This window comes from Camelus bactrianus, chromosome 14, assembly GCF_048773025.1.
Source record: "Camelus bactrianus isolate YW-2024 breed Bactrian camel chromosome 14, ASM4877302v1, whole genome shotgun sequence".
In the NCBI taxonomy this organism is placed as follows: Eukaryota; Metazoa; Chordata; class Mammalia; order Artiodactyla; family Camelidae; genus Camelus; species Camelus bactrianus.
In genome coordinates, this window is record NC_133552.1 from 4,246,638 (window position 1) to 4,260,477 (window position 13,840).

The 13,840-nt window shown below is 43.2% G+C and overlaps 1 protein-coding gene and 1 long non-coding RNA gene across 2 annotated transcripts in view; one reads left to right on the forward strand and one right to left on the reverse strand.

Annotated features, from left to right (window-relative positions):
- Window positions 1–13,840, forward strand: part of LOC123615819 (protein POLR1D) — a 36,382-nt gene that overhangs the window by 3,081 nt on the left and 19,461 nt on the right. The gene's annotated exons all lie outside the window — the stretch shown is intronic.
- LOC123615821 (uncharacterized) lies at window positions 696–10,637 on the reverse strand. Its single transcript, XR_006723599.2, has 3 exons — window positions 9,744–10,637; window positions 9,148–9,262; window positions 696–819 (listed from the first exon to the last, which is right to left on the reverse strand). It is a non-coding gene; the product is annotated as an uncharacterized LOC123615821 (long non-coding RNA).

The following is a 13,840-nucleotide window of genomic DNA, read 5'->3' on the forward strand; positions in this document are numbered from 1 at the left end:
GAGCAGCCGGTGAAGTGGTGGGAGAGTCTGTAGGAAGTCGAGTGGGGGAAGCCAAGGCTTTCAAAGAGGGGAGAATGATGTTGAATGAGTCACATGAGGACAGAAAAATGTCGGTTGGAATTAACAGGGAGGTCGCTGGGCAGCTGGCAGCATTAGTGTAGTGCCTACAAAGACATTAACACTCGCACAGAAGAAGGGCCTAGTGTGGGTTTTCCAATAAAGCAAATACACCGTAGGACACTGGAGACTATAAGTGGGAGCAGGGGTGGACAGGGAAAGATCAAAATTACGAGGCAAGGATCGGGAGCATTCTCCCACAGTGGCGGTGAGAGGTGCCAGGAAGTCAGTGTCAGTGGAAGGACGTTGGCCCTTGCAGATGTAAGCAGGTCCTAAAGGGGTAAGTGTAAAAGTGACCACAAACGTCTTTGCCTCTTCTAAAATTTTGCCTGTGAGTAGTTGGGTGGGGATAGTAAACAGGATTATTTAAGTGAAGTTGAATACTTAGGAGGCAAGGCCTGTTAGGAGATGAAAGCCAAGTTTAATGAGTTGACACAGTGGAGCAGAATGGTGATAGCGACTAAGTAGTCAGTGACAGTGCACAAGGGAAACCCACTCACCACATCTCATGGTCTCACTGCTCCTAAAAGGATTTTTCATCACTGATGATGTAGCATTCAGTCTTGAATCTGTTTAGGGTCACCGTAAACTCGGGTTCATGCAGAACACCTTCACAAAGCAGATGGGTCAAAGGAAAAACAGGGCAGGGCAGGCAGGATATCCAAGAGTCACATAGATGTGGGAGAAACCTTTGCAAAAAGTCTGTAGGAACATGAGAGAAGGCAGAATTGGTCTATGAAAAAGTGAAGGAGATACATAAAAATCATATTTATCTGTATAAACTGAAAAAACTTGATCAGGTGTCTCTGATTTGCTCTCTAACAGCATTTCACTCTAAGTAAAATAGTATTAATGGCAAGCTCAGAAATTCTGTTCAACTATAAAGTACTATGCCTTTTAAGGAGCCAATTATTAAATAAAATGATTATATACCAAAGGCTTTTAATATATAATGATTTGAGTACTTAACTAGCACTTTCCATTTTCAAAGCACTTTACAAACTAATTATTCATAAATTGCATATAGCTGTAACATCTAAGTGTTCTAATTAGTTGTTACAACACATAGGTGCCTACGAAATCTCTGGAGATAAAAAGGTGTCTGTACAGGAAGTGGTCCAATCAGTGCCATTCTGACCCAAAGAGTGTCTTACATTTCTAGAAATATGAAAGCTTACCAAGTTTTATGGCCCACCATTTCCCACCTTTCTTTTTGTTAACCTTAAACATGTTATTAAGACTATAGCCAGTCTCCAGGTCACTGAAGTCATCTTTTTTAGTTAGCATGATTTAGAGCCAATCTTTGTAATATCCCTTAAACTGGACTTCTAGGGAATTTGCCTAAATCCACCAGTCTCCTTTCAAGTACTTAAAAAGACCCCAAATCCAACCCTTTAGTGCTCAAATTCTTAATGTTGGTTTTCTTTTGCATTTGAAAATTTATAAACTAGTTACTGACTGGTCTGTTTTTTTTTTTTCCACGATGAAATTCCTTCCAAACCCACATTTTTGGATCTCTATGCAGCAAACATGTACACCTCAGAAATGATGGAGATAATGAGAATATAATGAGTCTGTCTGAACAAGCCCTCTGGTTTTGGAGATGGCAGACAAGAGCAGTACACTTGAGAAAGATACGACAACAACTCAAGACACATTTACGACAAAGCATCCTAATGTGCAGTGTAGGATATTATCTGCTGAATACAGAATGGAATTGGCGAGGACACTCTTGAAGCAAAGTTGGTCTCGTGCACACCCACTCTGCCAGCCACTGTCCTAGGCACCGCAGAAAGCAAACAAAACAAGCTATCTGCCTTCCAGCAACGCCTGGAGTACTGAAGTAGGCAGACGTGTAAAACAGTGTTCCGGGATAAACGGTTTCCTCCTTCCCGGTAGGAAGAAGCTGTTAAAAGATTCTTGAGCTAGGGAATGCCAGAAAGGTTTCAATTTTCCATGCCTGTGCAGAATGGATGAGTGGAAGGAAACATGGCAGACAGCGGCGAGTGGGGGGCATCCGTAACAGTCCAGGAGTGACATAAAGGGGAATGAGGTCAAAGGACAGATACCAAAAAACTGCTGGAAAAGAATTTAAATAACTTGGAGGCAGACTCCAGATAGGGGTCAAGCAGAGAGGGTTGAACATGGCCACGTATCTTTCACCCCTCTGTGTTCCTGCTGCTCCCTCACAGCCAAAACCAGGATGGCAGGATTTGCCATCTCCCTCCCTGCCCGTCAGAAGCCCACCCCTACCTCCTTCCCATACCCGTGTCAGAAGAATCCACATCTTTAACAAGGCCAGGACTCCAGGGCCATAGATGTGGAAGCTGGAGGAGAGGGAGGAGGCCAGGCAGTGAGTGACCAGCTCTTGCCGCTGTCTGCCCCCAAAAACTGGCTTTTCTCAGAGGGAGCACTGTATTCATTCATTCATTCCACAAAATCACTGAGCGCACGCTAGATGCAGGCATGGCTTAAGTACACGGGGGACAGCAGGGAACAAGTTGCCTCGTGTGCACTCTATTTTCTACTGGCAGAAGTAGAAAATAAAAATGCATAAATATATAAGGTAATTAAGGTAGTGATGTAAATGGGAAGCAAATCCTGGGGTCTGAGTAGTTAAGGAAGGCTTTTCTGAGGTGACATAGAAAGAGACCAAGGAAAAATGAGAATATGCTCAGAATTTTCTAGAAGAGGAAATTAGATTATTCAGCAACAAAAGAGCAAAATTAGGAACCTTTTAAAAGGAATAAACTTTCACCATTGTATGTGTGTGTAGTGTTTATTAGTGCCTGGATTTATATCACTTACCTTTAATCTGTATATGTATTTACCTAATAATTGTAGTAGAGAATTCGCATTGCCGTGCGGGGCCGTAGGGTGTCACTGGACTTTGGGATTGGCTAACATGGTATGTGTATCAGGAGAGTTGATTTTAATCTTGGTTTTGGTATTTTTGAGAGAAGCGCATCTTTCTTAGAAGCAGAAGTGGATGAGCTTGGGATCCTGCACGTCTTTTCAGGCCAAGTGGCTGCGAGGCAGCACAGCATGGGCGTAGAGAGCTTACTGCACTGTTGGAATCACACTGCCGGAGCCTTGCCCGGCACTAGACTTCTTAGCTCTGTGACCTTGGACGAGCTGTTTGACCTCTTTGTGCCTGAGTTTCTTCATCTGTGAGATTGGGATAACAACAATACTTACCATATAGGGATGTTATAACTATTAATTTAGACAATAGAATCGAAGCACTGAGGACACCGGCTATGTAGCACGCTCTCAGTCAGTGTTACTAGTAATGTCATTATTACAATGTCACTAATTGTGTCCAGCACGCTGGTTTCTTTCAGATTTCTTCTGGGTGAAAACTTAAAACACCTTGGCATCCTCTGCAATTTTTTGTTTGTTTCTTCTGGCCCAAGGCAGCACTATAATATAAATTTGCAGACCCCTGTATGGAAGCTTATCGGTCTGCTAAAGCCATTGCTTTTAAAAAAAGATAGTTTAAAATAGCATTCCTAATAATTGAATATAGATAAAAATCAAAGATAAATGGATTGTGTTTCTCCTTTTGTCACAAACAAGTGGAGATTCTGATGGAACCTTCATAATCTTCCCCAAGCTTCAAGACAGAGGTTAAGCGGGAAGGAAAAGCAGGTTCTGTAGCAGATGGATACCTGGCTGGGTGCCAGGTATCTGAATATTGATAGGAAGTCAGGGCCCCAGCTATGTCAGCTAAGCATAAACTTGCATATAATAGAATATATTGGTGCTTTACCTACTGATTCTCAGCAAATGTCACGTTTGCTATGCCAGGCTCTTAGTAAACGTCAAAAAGAAGAGCTCCCTGTGTGCTTCCCTCAGCTCACCACGCGGGCTCGGGTCAGACCTGAGAACAGCAGCAGACAGTGCCTCAACCAGTGCTGTCAGAAGGGCTCTCAGAGAAACTCGGACTGACCAGAGCACCTAATCAGACAGGGGCTGGACCAGCTGGCTTTATAGGTTGGGGTCTGGAGGGGTTTGGGTTTCTCTTCTTCAAGGCTGAAAGAGTCTTTGTTTGAAGGGACCTCTCTCGAGGCAGCCCCGTGTGCAAGCGAAGTGTGAGGCTCTGAGGGCGGAGGGCCTGGTCTCAGCGTCAGCTTTCCCGCTTCCTAACTTGCGGGCGTGGGAGCGCAGCTTAGCCTTTCTGAGCCTCGGTTTCCTCATCTGTAAAATTGGTTTAATAATAATACCTACTTTACACATAAGGTTCCCATGGAGAATAAATGCAGTAAAGCACAGTTCCTAGCACACTGAAGCCCTCGGACATGAGCCGTTACTTTGGTGGTTGCTGTACTGGCTGCCTTTTAAGGTGGCGGTGGTGGCTAGAACAGCAGCCTTCGCAGGACTGGCTGTGTCCCGGCCTGTCGCGTCTGGCACGGCCCCAGCTGGGGCCCCTTCACACTTCTGTCAGATGTGCCCAGCTTGCTTCCAGGTCTGGGCCTTGGCATGTGCCCGTGATCTGTCACAGTGGACGATGACAGGCTGGGACTGTCAGGGAGGAGTTCATTAGGCAGAAGGTGGTCATGACCCAGGCAGGCAAAGATGGGGCACCAACGTGGTGTCCTGCACAGTAGGGACCAAGTGGATCTTAGAGGAATCTAGCAGATGGTAGGGGAGTCCAGAGAGGTCCCTGAGCTAAGAAGAGTTGGGTGTGTTGTTTATACACATCTAAGGAGGCGGGGCTGGGTCTGAAAGGCCAGGGGTGGTTGCAGTTGAGTGCGTCTCACCTTGGGGAGCACCGGCCCCACAGCAGCCACTGTCGGTGTTGTGAGCACCTGCTCTACTCTGCGTCCCTACCGCACGGTTTGAGGTTTGGGGAGTTCACTGATCATTAACATTTCAAAAAGCAAAATCTAATAGGGTGAACTGATGTAGAGTTGCATAGGTTTTATTTTGCCAAAGAAAATTAACTGTGCTTTGGTGGGAAATTGTCAGAAATCACAGTCTTTACATGGCCAGACAGCACATGAAGGCCTCCAGTGTGTGTTTTCCAGTACCACCAAGCAATGAACTCAATTCAGTTCTGACACTCTCCGCCTGGAGACAGTGTCAGATCTCATTGGTTTGGGGATCAGTCCCACCAGACTGTGCGCCTGCCCACCCCCACTTCAGCTGCCAATCGCAAATCCAGGCTGTGACCTGTGCTTCTGACCTACTGGCTATAAACTGGAGGTTTCCACAACCCCCTCCCTGGGTTCAGTTAATTTGTTAGAGTGGCTCACAGAGTTCAGATAAGTGTTTACTTGTATTTATCAGTTTATTGTAAAGGATATGGATGAACAGCCAGATGAAGAGGTACACGGGGCATGTAGAAAGGGTGTGAAGTTTCCATGCCCTTCCTGGGCACCCTGCCTCTCCTCGAATCTCCAAGTGCTTGCTTACCAGCCCGGAAGCTCTCCAAACCCTGTCCTTTGCGGTGTCATGGAGGCCTTGTTACACAGGCATGATTGATTAAATCATTGGCCATTGGCGACTGAACTCAATCTCTAGCTCCTCTCTCCTCCCCAGAGGTCTGGGGGTGGGACCAGAAGTTCCAACTTTAATCACAAGATTGGTTCTCCTGGCAACCAGCACCATCCTTAGGTTTCCTAGGGGCTTTCCCAAAAGTCATGTCATCAACATAGCAAGACCCCATTACAACTCTAATCAGAAAATTCCTAGGGTTTTAGGAGCTCTGTGTCAGGAACGGGAGGAAAACCAAGTGTATATTTCTTACTATAAATCACCATATCATAAGGTGAAAACAGAATTAAAAGAAGCATTGTACAATTTGACGTCTGTTGAGCCATTCTTATCACAATAGCTCCAAAATAAGATGAACAGACACTTCCAGTTTTCCCTTGGATCCTCACAAGCATTTGGTCCACAGCTCTTAATTTCTCACCAGAGTACTTGGTAAAATATATGGGATCTCAGAATAAATTTTGACTGGAACTCAGATTCCAAGATAAGGATCACATATCATTGAGATTCCTCATCTGAAGTTATTTCAGATCCTGATTTGCTTGCTTAAACTCGACTCTGCATACTGAAGCATAAACCCTGCTGTCTGGAATACTTATTCATAACTGATTAATGTGAAATTGGGGATATAACTGTCAATTATTAACTCAGTCCCTGAAGATGAAGAAGAGTATAATCGTTGCGTGTTTATCAAAATAAAAAAGCCGGTTTTTTGTTCTCCATCAGAGCTTGTAATCTAAGCCTTCAGGACTTGAGTCTACAAATGTTTTGTTTTTATTTGTTTACATGGCAAAGATTGTACTTTCTCCTTAAATGGATGGGAAAAAATGGGGATTCTTGGGCCTTATGATTAGAAACGTCTGCTGCTGGCACATGAAAAGATGCTCAACATCACTAATCATCAGGGAAATGCAAATCAAAACCACAATGAGATATTGCCTCACACCTGTCAGAATGGCTGTTATCCAAAAAGACAAGAAGTAACAAGTGCTGGAAAGGATATGGAGAAAAGGGAACCCTCATGCACTGGTGGTGGGAATGTAAACTCGTGCAGCCACCACGGAAAACAGTATGGAGGTTCCTCAAAAAAAAAAAAAAAAAATAGAACTATCATATGATCCAACAGTTCTGCTCCTGGGCATTTATCTGAAGAAAACAAAAACACTAATTTGAAAAGATATATGCACCCCTATGTTCATTGCAGCGCTATTTACAACAGCCACGATACAGAAGCAACCTAAGTGCCTATCAATAGATGACTGGATAAAGAAGATGTGTGTGTATCTGCCATGGACTATTACGCAGCCATAAAAAAGAATGAAATATTGCCATCTGCAGCAACATGGATGGACCTTGAGGGCATGTTGCTAAATGAAGTAAGTCAGACAGAGAACGACAAATCCTGTATGATTTCACTTATATGGAATCTTAAAAAACAAATGAACAAACATAACAGAAACAGTCATAGATACAGAGAAAAAACAGGTATCTGCCAGAGGGGAAGGAGCTGGGAAAGGAGAGAAATAGGTGAGGGAGATGAAGAGTACAAACTTCCAGTTCCCAAATAAATGAGTCAGGTATGAAATGTACAGTGTGGGGAATATAGTCAATAATTATGTAATATCTTTTGTGGTGACAGATGAAAACTAGACTTATCATGGTGATCACTTTGAAAGGTATAAAAATATCAAATCACTAGCTTATACCAGGAGCTAACGTAGTATTATAAGTCAATTATACTTCAAAAATAAACTCATAGAAAAAGATCAGATTTGTGGTTTCCAGAGGCAGGAGGTGATGAGAGAGGGAACTAGATGAAGGTAGTCAAGGTACAAACTTCCAGTTATCAGATAAATAAGTTCTAGAGTGTAATGTACAACACGATAAATATAATTAACATTGCTATATGTTGTGTATGAAAGTTGTTAAGAGAGTAAATCCTAAGATTTCTCATCACAAGGAAAAAAACTTTTTTCTATTTCCTTAATGTTGCTTCTATATGAGGTGATGGATATTCACTGAACTTACTGTGGTCATTATGTCATGATGTCTGTAAGTCAAATCAGTACGCTGTACACCTTGAACTTATAAAGTGCTGTATGTCAATGATATCTCAATAAAACTGGAAGACAAAAAAAAAAAAAAAAGCAGCAGCTATTCTGCTGGAAATGTCAGTCTTTAGAAGTGTCAGCCCGCAGGTACGTCACTGCCTGCTGCCCAGACTTGCAGCAAGCCAGCCAAGGGTTCCCTTTCCCTTCTCTTGTTCTAGTAAGTTAGTCCTCATCTGAGGGCCATGTGCTTCAGAACAAGCCAGGACATGAAGAATCCAACTGGGCCATTCCTGGCCAAAAGCAGAAGGCTTAACAGACACGTAACCGTGACTGTGAAGTAAGAAGACCAGCCAGGTGGAAAAACCAGTTTAGACCTCCTTCTAGGTAGATGGTGTTTTTCCCGTTTATAGAAAAAGAAACTGAGGCTTGTTGTGCCCAAGACGGCCTGACTCCCGAGGTTCAGCCCTCAGCGTCCATAGCGTTGCCTGTGCTAACCTCCCGCAGGTTCGTGTGAAGACAGCAAAGCCTTCCCAGAGCACGTGCGCCACCGCTCAGTCTGAGAGACTAAACTGTCGACCAGGGGTCCCTGTTTACTTCTCAATTCTGGCTGAAATGTGTTTGAAATAGGGCTGCTTTCTGTAGATGTTAAGCAGGAAAAGAGTCACTGAGTTAGAGACTATCTGGTTAAAAACCCAAATATGGGTTTACTAACGCTTGGTACATGAAAATACCATTTTCCATATTATTAAACTTCATTGTGGTTATCTTTAAATACATTAATTTTAATTTTCTAATCTATGTTGTGCCAAAGCAGCACCTGATCATCCTCAAAGTGCAGAAAAGATCTTCAAAGATGGAATGAAATAAGGGTGTGTGTGAGTTGAAAGGACCCTGGATATGGAGTCAGAAATTTCCAGGTTAGAATCAGGTGTGCCCTTTACCAACTGACCCTGGACAGGACAGCCTCCCTCAGCCTTAGTTGCCTAACAAATAAAAAGGGAACAATAACTTAAAAGGCCCTTCTGGGTTAGTGAGATAATATATCATGCTGTTAATCACTGTGCACGTGATAGATACTATTGTAGTATTTTTGTGTTTTAGTTAATAATTTAATGTATCAATAGTGTATACCCATTTCAAATTTTTCTTAAAATAATACCTTACATTTGTTCAGTGCTTTGTGGTTACAAAGTAAATATATATATAATTGTTTGGTCCCCATCCAAACTCTGAAAGGGTGGTGGAAATAGCTTCATTTTACAGGTGATGCAACCAAGATGACATATCATGGAGTCAGTAAGTGGCAGAGCTGGGGAAGTCCGCTCCTCACTGTATTTATTGTGGCTACTTCCTCGTTTTGTAAGGTGGCTTGAACATGTCCTTGATCCGAACCTAGAAAGTGGGAGCTGCTTAATCCCTCTTCTAAGAGCATCAAGGGACATGTATAAAGGTAGAACAGGTGCTGGGTACTTCTACTTACCTGAATTTTTCAGGTGAGAAATTCTGCTCGGAAGCTTGAACTGGCCAGAGCGTGTCCCTGTGTTGGTCACATCCACCAGGAAGCTGCCTAGCGGCCAACTTGGCATGGAGCAGACCTAGTTCACAAAGGAAAGCAATGAACTGTTTGAAAAACTGAAGAACCAGCACCCCTGGCTTTCTCTTTGCACATAGGAGATGGGGCTTCCGTATAATGTGTCATAATCATTGTTTCCCCTCATGTATTTCGTAAGTCCTGGCCATGTCAGGGGAATCTGTGCTGGCTGGGTCTCTGCCCTTCTCCCTGTCAGCCCTTTAAATTCTCACTCAGTTTCAAGGATTTGGTGAGCTCTGTCAAGCAGGCTGATTACTCTGATATCAGGTGCACTGTACACAGGAGATTTCCTCTGACTTGACCCTAGGAAGACAGAATTTCCTTTATAGTATTTGTACCGATAAATAATCCCTCAGCTTTTCATAGAAACAGAATTACACCAACAGATAAAAATTAACATTCTGGAAGTTTTTCTTTACAGAATAGAAATAAAAGAAGGAGATACTGAGACTAAAAAACGATTTGTTTTTGCCAAATTCAGTTACCTCAGTGAACCAGGTTGTCCCTCCCAAGAAACGTCAATACAAAGAAGGCCCCTTACAGCTCTGGCTGTTTTCAGTCCCCACACCGCATCTGTGAGCTAGGGCTTTGTCTCACGTCACGGAGAGGAAACGTGCTCAGAGGAGGCACGCATCCTGCCCAAAGCTCCTGGGCGGCTCGTGGGGGCGCCTCCCACTGTTAACACACTGCTTCCCTACATAAAACATAGTTTCCACGTTAAAAGCTTTTGATCTTTCATGCTTTGAAGTTAATAATTCAGGTACTTTTATATAGGTTTCATTTTTATATGATTAAGCAATCACAGCAAATTACTGCAGGAAACATTTTCCAAGCTCAGCAAGTTCCAGTTACCTTACCCCTGAACTCAGCCAGGACCTGGTTTCCTGTAAACCAAGGATGGATGGGGTTCCTTGTCTGTGTGTCAGAGCAGGGTTGTAGACATGCTGTAGCGCTGGTCCTTGCAACGTTATACTCTACAGGTAATGACCCTGAGCTAAAGTATTGTAATTATGGTCCCTCCTGACTCCTCCCCAGGATGGCTGAAACATTCCATCCAGGTTCTGGGGAGGAAGAGGAAATATTGATAATTGTGACTTAAATCCCCCACCCAAGGTCGGAAACTGTTCAGTTTGAGGCGAGTTGTTAAGCTCTCTAAACTATAATCTCTTTGGCTTTATATGATAAATTTAAACGAGATGAACTAACAGTCAGGAACGTCCTCTTACGTTTTCATAATACAGTATTATATTTAATGAATCCCTACCTGAACATTTTTATTCATTTTGGTTTCTTTCTTTGCCTATTAGAGTAAAAAGAGCCTTGTAAATACTTGGATTTGAGGCCTCTCTGAGAACACTGAGTGTATAGGAATTAATACAGAAGTTTAAAATATGGCCCGATTTCTATCAAGCAAATACTAAGGGAGAATTGTGAATTTAGGGGTTTTGATATCTCAAAGGAGCCGTGAAAGTATGGTCCCGAACATGTGTATTAAAAACACAGTGCCCTTTTTTGTAAGCATACATCACACCTTGGGAGCAGGCCAAATGCTGCTGTTTGTGTCATCAGCACGATCTGTCTCTCAGAATTTGCCCTGCTCTCCCAGTTGGGTACCTGTTCCATTTTTAACCCAGTTGTAAACTCTTCATTAGCACTGCTCCATCCACTCAGCCTGCAGCTGCCATTCCACCCCTGAGGACGGGTGCTGTTTCAGTAGCAGACAAGATGATCCTAGTATGTGCAGCCACTGAAAGTACAGCCATGGTAAAGGACAGGAGACTGCTTAAGTGTTTTGATATTTTGTAAAACATACAGCAAAACATTCACTCCAGAACGCCCTTCATATTGCCTTTCTTGGTTATCTCATCACGTGTAAGTAATTTTCAAGTCTGAATAATAAACTTGATTTCAGAGTTTGCTAGTTCTTGGTTGTCTTGCAGCTGGTTTCTGATGCCACAGTTACCAACAATATTATTCTCTATGGGTTCTTTCTTTTGGCAGTGGACGTACTGTTTATATGGTCTGATAGAAGCGTGAAGGCTGGATGAATCAGTAATGGAATTTTCCATGCTTTGGGCTTTTCCCCTACAGCAGTTCGTCCCCATGTCCTGCTTCCTCCCCTTTGATGGTCTCTGCAGCCTTTCTCTGCACCTCTGGGGGCGTCACAGGTACACGCAGAACCGCACGTGCACAAGTGTGCAGTTTGGGCTGACTTTTCAGTGAGCCATCTAAGTTCAGCAGTACTCTGAACTTTTATAAACATTTTCCTCACAGAGACTCCACTCCCAAAGTTAAGTCTGTGTGTGTCTAACTGCTCAGTTCCATTAACTACTGCATTATAGAAACGTACAGGTTTCTTTCCCCAAAGCACTTGTGTGTATTATTACCTAAGATTTTTTAAAACTGGAAAATAAGATTGAAAATGGCCTTATCCTACTAAAATTCATTGTTATATACATTGGCCCCTGAAAGACAACTTGAAACTTGACACTAGAGGGTTTATAAAGAGGCACGAACTTACTGGCTAGTTTCAGTAGGTCATTTTGTATGGTAGACTCCTGTACTTAGTAATTACCGATGTAGAAACTGTTTTGCTTTTGTTTTGTTTTTTCAGAAACTCCCTGCCAATTTTATAGGGAAAACTACCATGTCTTTCCAAGCACTCCTTGACACCTAGAGTGTGAGGGACAGCACGCCCAGTGGTCAAGATGAGGGGGGTGCTGGTGGGCCACACGGTGGGAGGGACCCTGCTCTGGGGTGGGCAGCGCCCTCTGCTCTCACTGGCTCTTGGTCCTCTCTTATCTTGCACTGAGAGGCCCCCAGGCAGTTCTGAACTTGTGCTGGTGCCGAAGGCATGCAGGCTTTCTCTTCCTCCCATCTCGTTGTGCTTTACTGGACTTACAAGAATTAGAAGCATCAATATGTTTTCTTCCTGGGTTAAAATGGCTTAATTCAGTTGAAATGAAAACAGTTTTAAAAGCATGAATTCCTTAGGAGATCCTACACATTCTGGGACTTACTGTGTTTATTTTTTCCATCCCTGGGCCCTTAGTTCTGAGTACAGTTTCTAATCATTCTATGGATCAGACACTGGGATCAGCAAGGGGTGGACAGCTGGTTTCCTAGCACACCGCTGCAGCCTTGACACAGCTGAAGGAAACAGCTTCAGCGGGCTGACCAGACTGTCTGCTGAATAGGCCATCCCCAGGGCTGAGATCCAAGAACGCTGAAGCATTGTTCAGGGCAGCCTGCAGAGAACTGCAGATCACTGGTATGAAATAAAGCTCTTTTTAGGATTAAGAGCGTGATTTACAGACCATGCTTTTGGTGAGGTGGTTTTTCTGGTATGTGGTGTGTTTATCAAAGGACAGTGAGTCAAACGTCAACCCTCATTAAAGGAAACTGTACAGGCAAACCTCAGAGGCTTTATATTGTAATATTTTCTCTTGTACAGTTGTGATTTTCTTTTTCATTCTGAACAGTTATTTGGTAAGAGTCTGAATTTTATTTTTCACTTCTGCTTTTTTAGCCTTCTGCCCTGTTTTCCTATCCTTACTAAATCCACGCAGCTGCCGTAGTGGCTTCTCTTTGCTGTGATACCCAGCCCCCTTCCATCCATCTTTCTAGACATTAAACCCTTTTTTCTTTGCATCAGTTTTGTACGTCAGAGCATCTGTTCTCTTGAAGAGAAACAGAACGCTTTAATTATTTTGACCTTATATTCTTTGTCGGAGTATATTTCTCCCCACTGATCTTTTAGTAGGACATATATATATATACCTTTAAACTTAACTGACCTATCACACAGATATGCCATTCCTGGTCTGGTAAAATCCATGGGCTTTTCTATTTAGAATTTACTATTTTCTAAGTTAATTCTCCACCATCCTCACCCAACAATCATAAAGTTTTTTTTTTTTTAGTAAGAGATGCTTTTCTTCAAAACTCATACACAGTTTAGCATAGAACATTTAATTAGGCCTTATGAACTGAAAATGAATCACCATATTTTCTGAGTGTGTCTCCTTAATCAGGATTTAAGAATAAATACTTGTAAAAATACTTACTACTTTAAAAATGAGATCATTTCATTATGAAGTCCTTCCTACAATGAGCTGTCTTACAAACTAAGAAACAAGGTCTCCCTAAGAGCTAAACTAGCAGGGATCAGCCCGCATATTAGCTGAAGAAGTCATCTCCCCGTAACAGTAGCCCACCGCAGAGGCCACCTGCAGTGGGCGGCTGTGGGCATCTGAGAACGTCCAAGTCCAGGTGAAGGGACAGGAGTGCTGTCTTCACTACGGCCACACTTGTTGTGCGTACAGATAAGTGCGGGGACACGTGCTTTCCTGGCCCTCCTCTCACTGGGCTGCGCTGCTTGAGGGCTGGGTCTTGCTTCACTCTGGTCATAGTGTCAGGGTCCTCATCCCAGCTCGTTTTCTCATCTCTTTATCAATGAAACAGCAGTTACCTAGAGGAGTCGTGAGGACTGTAAGTGTAAGACACATGGCACACAGACACTGCTGCCATTACGATTTTTCATCATCTCCCCAGTGGTGCATATTAAGTGCCTATTATAGCA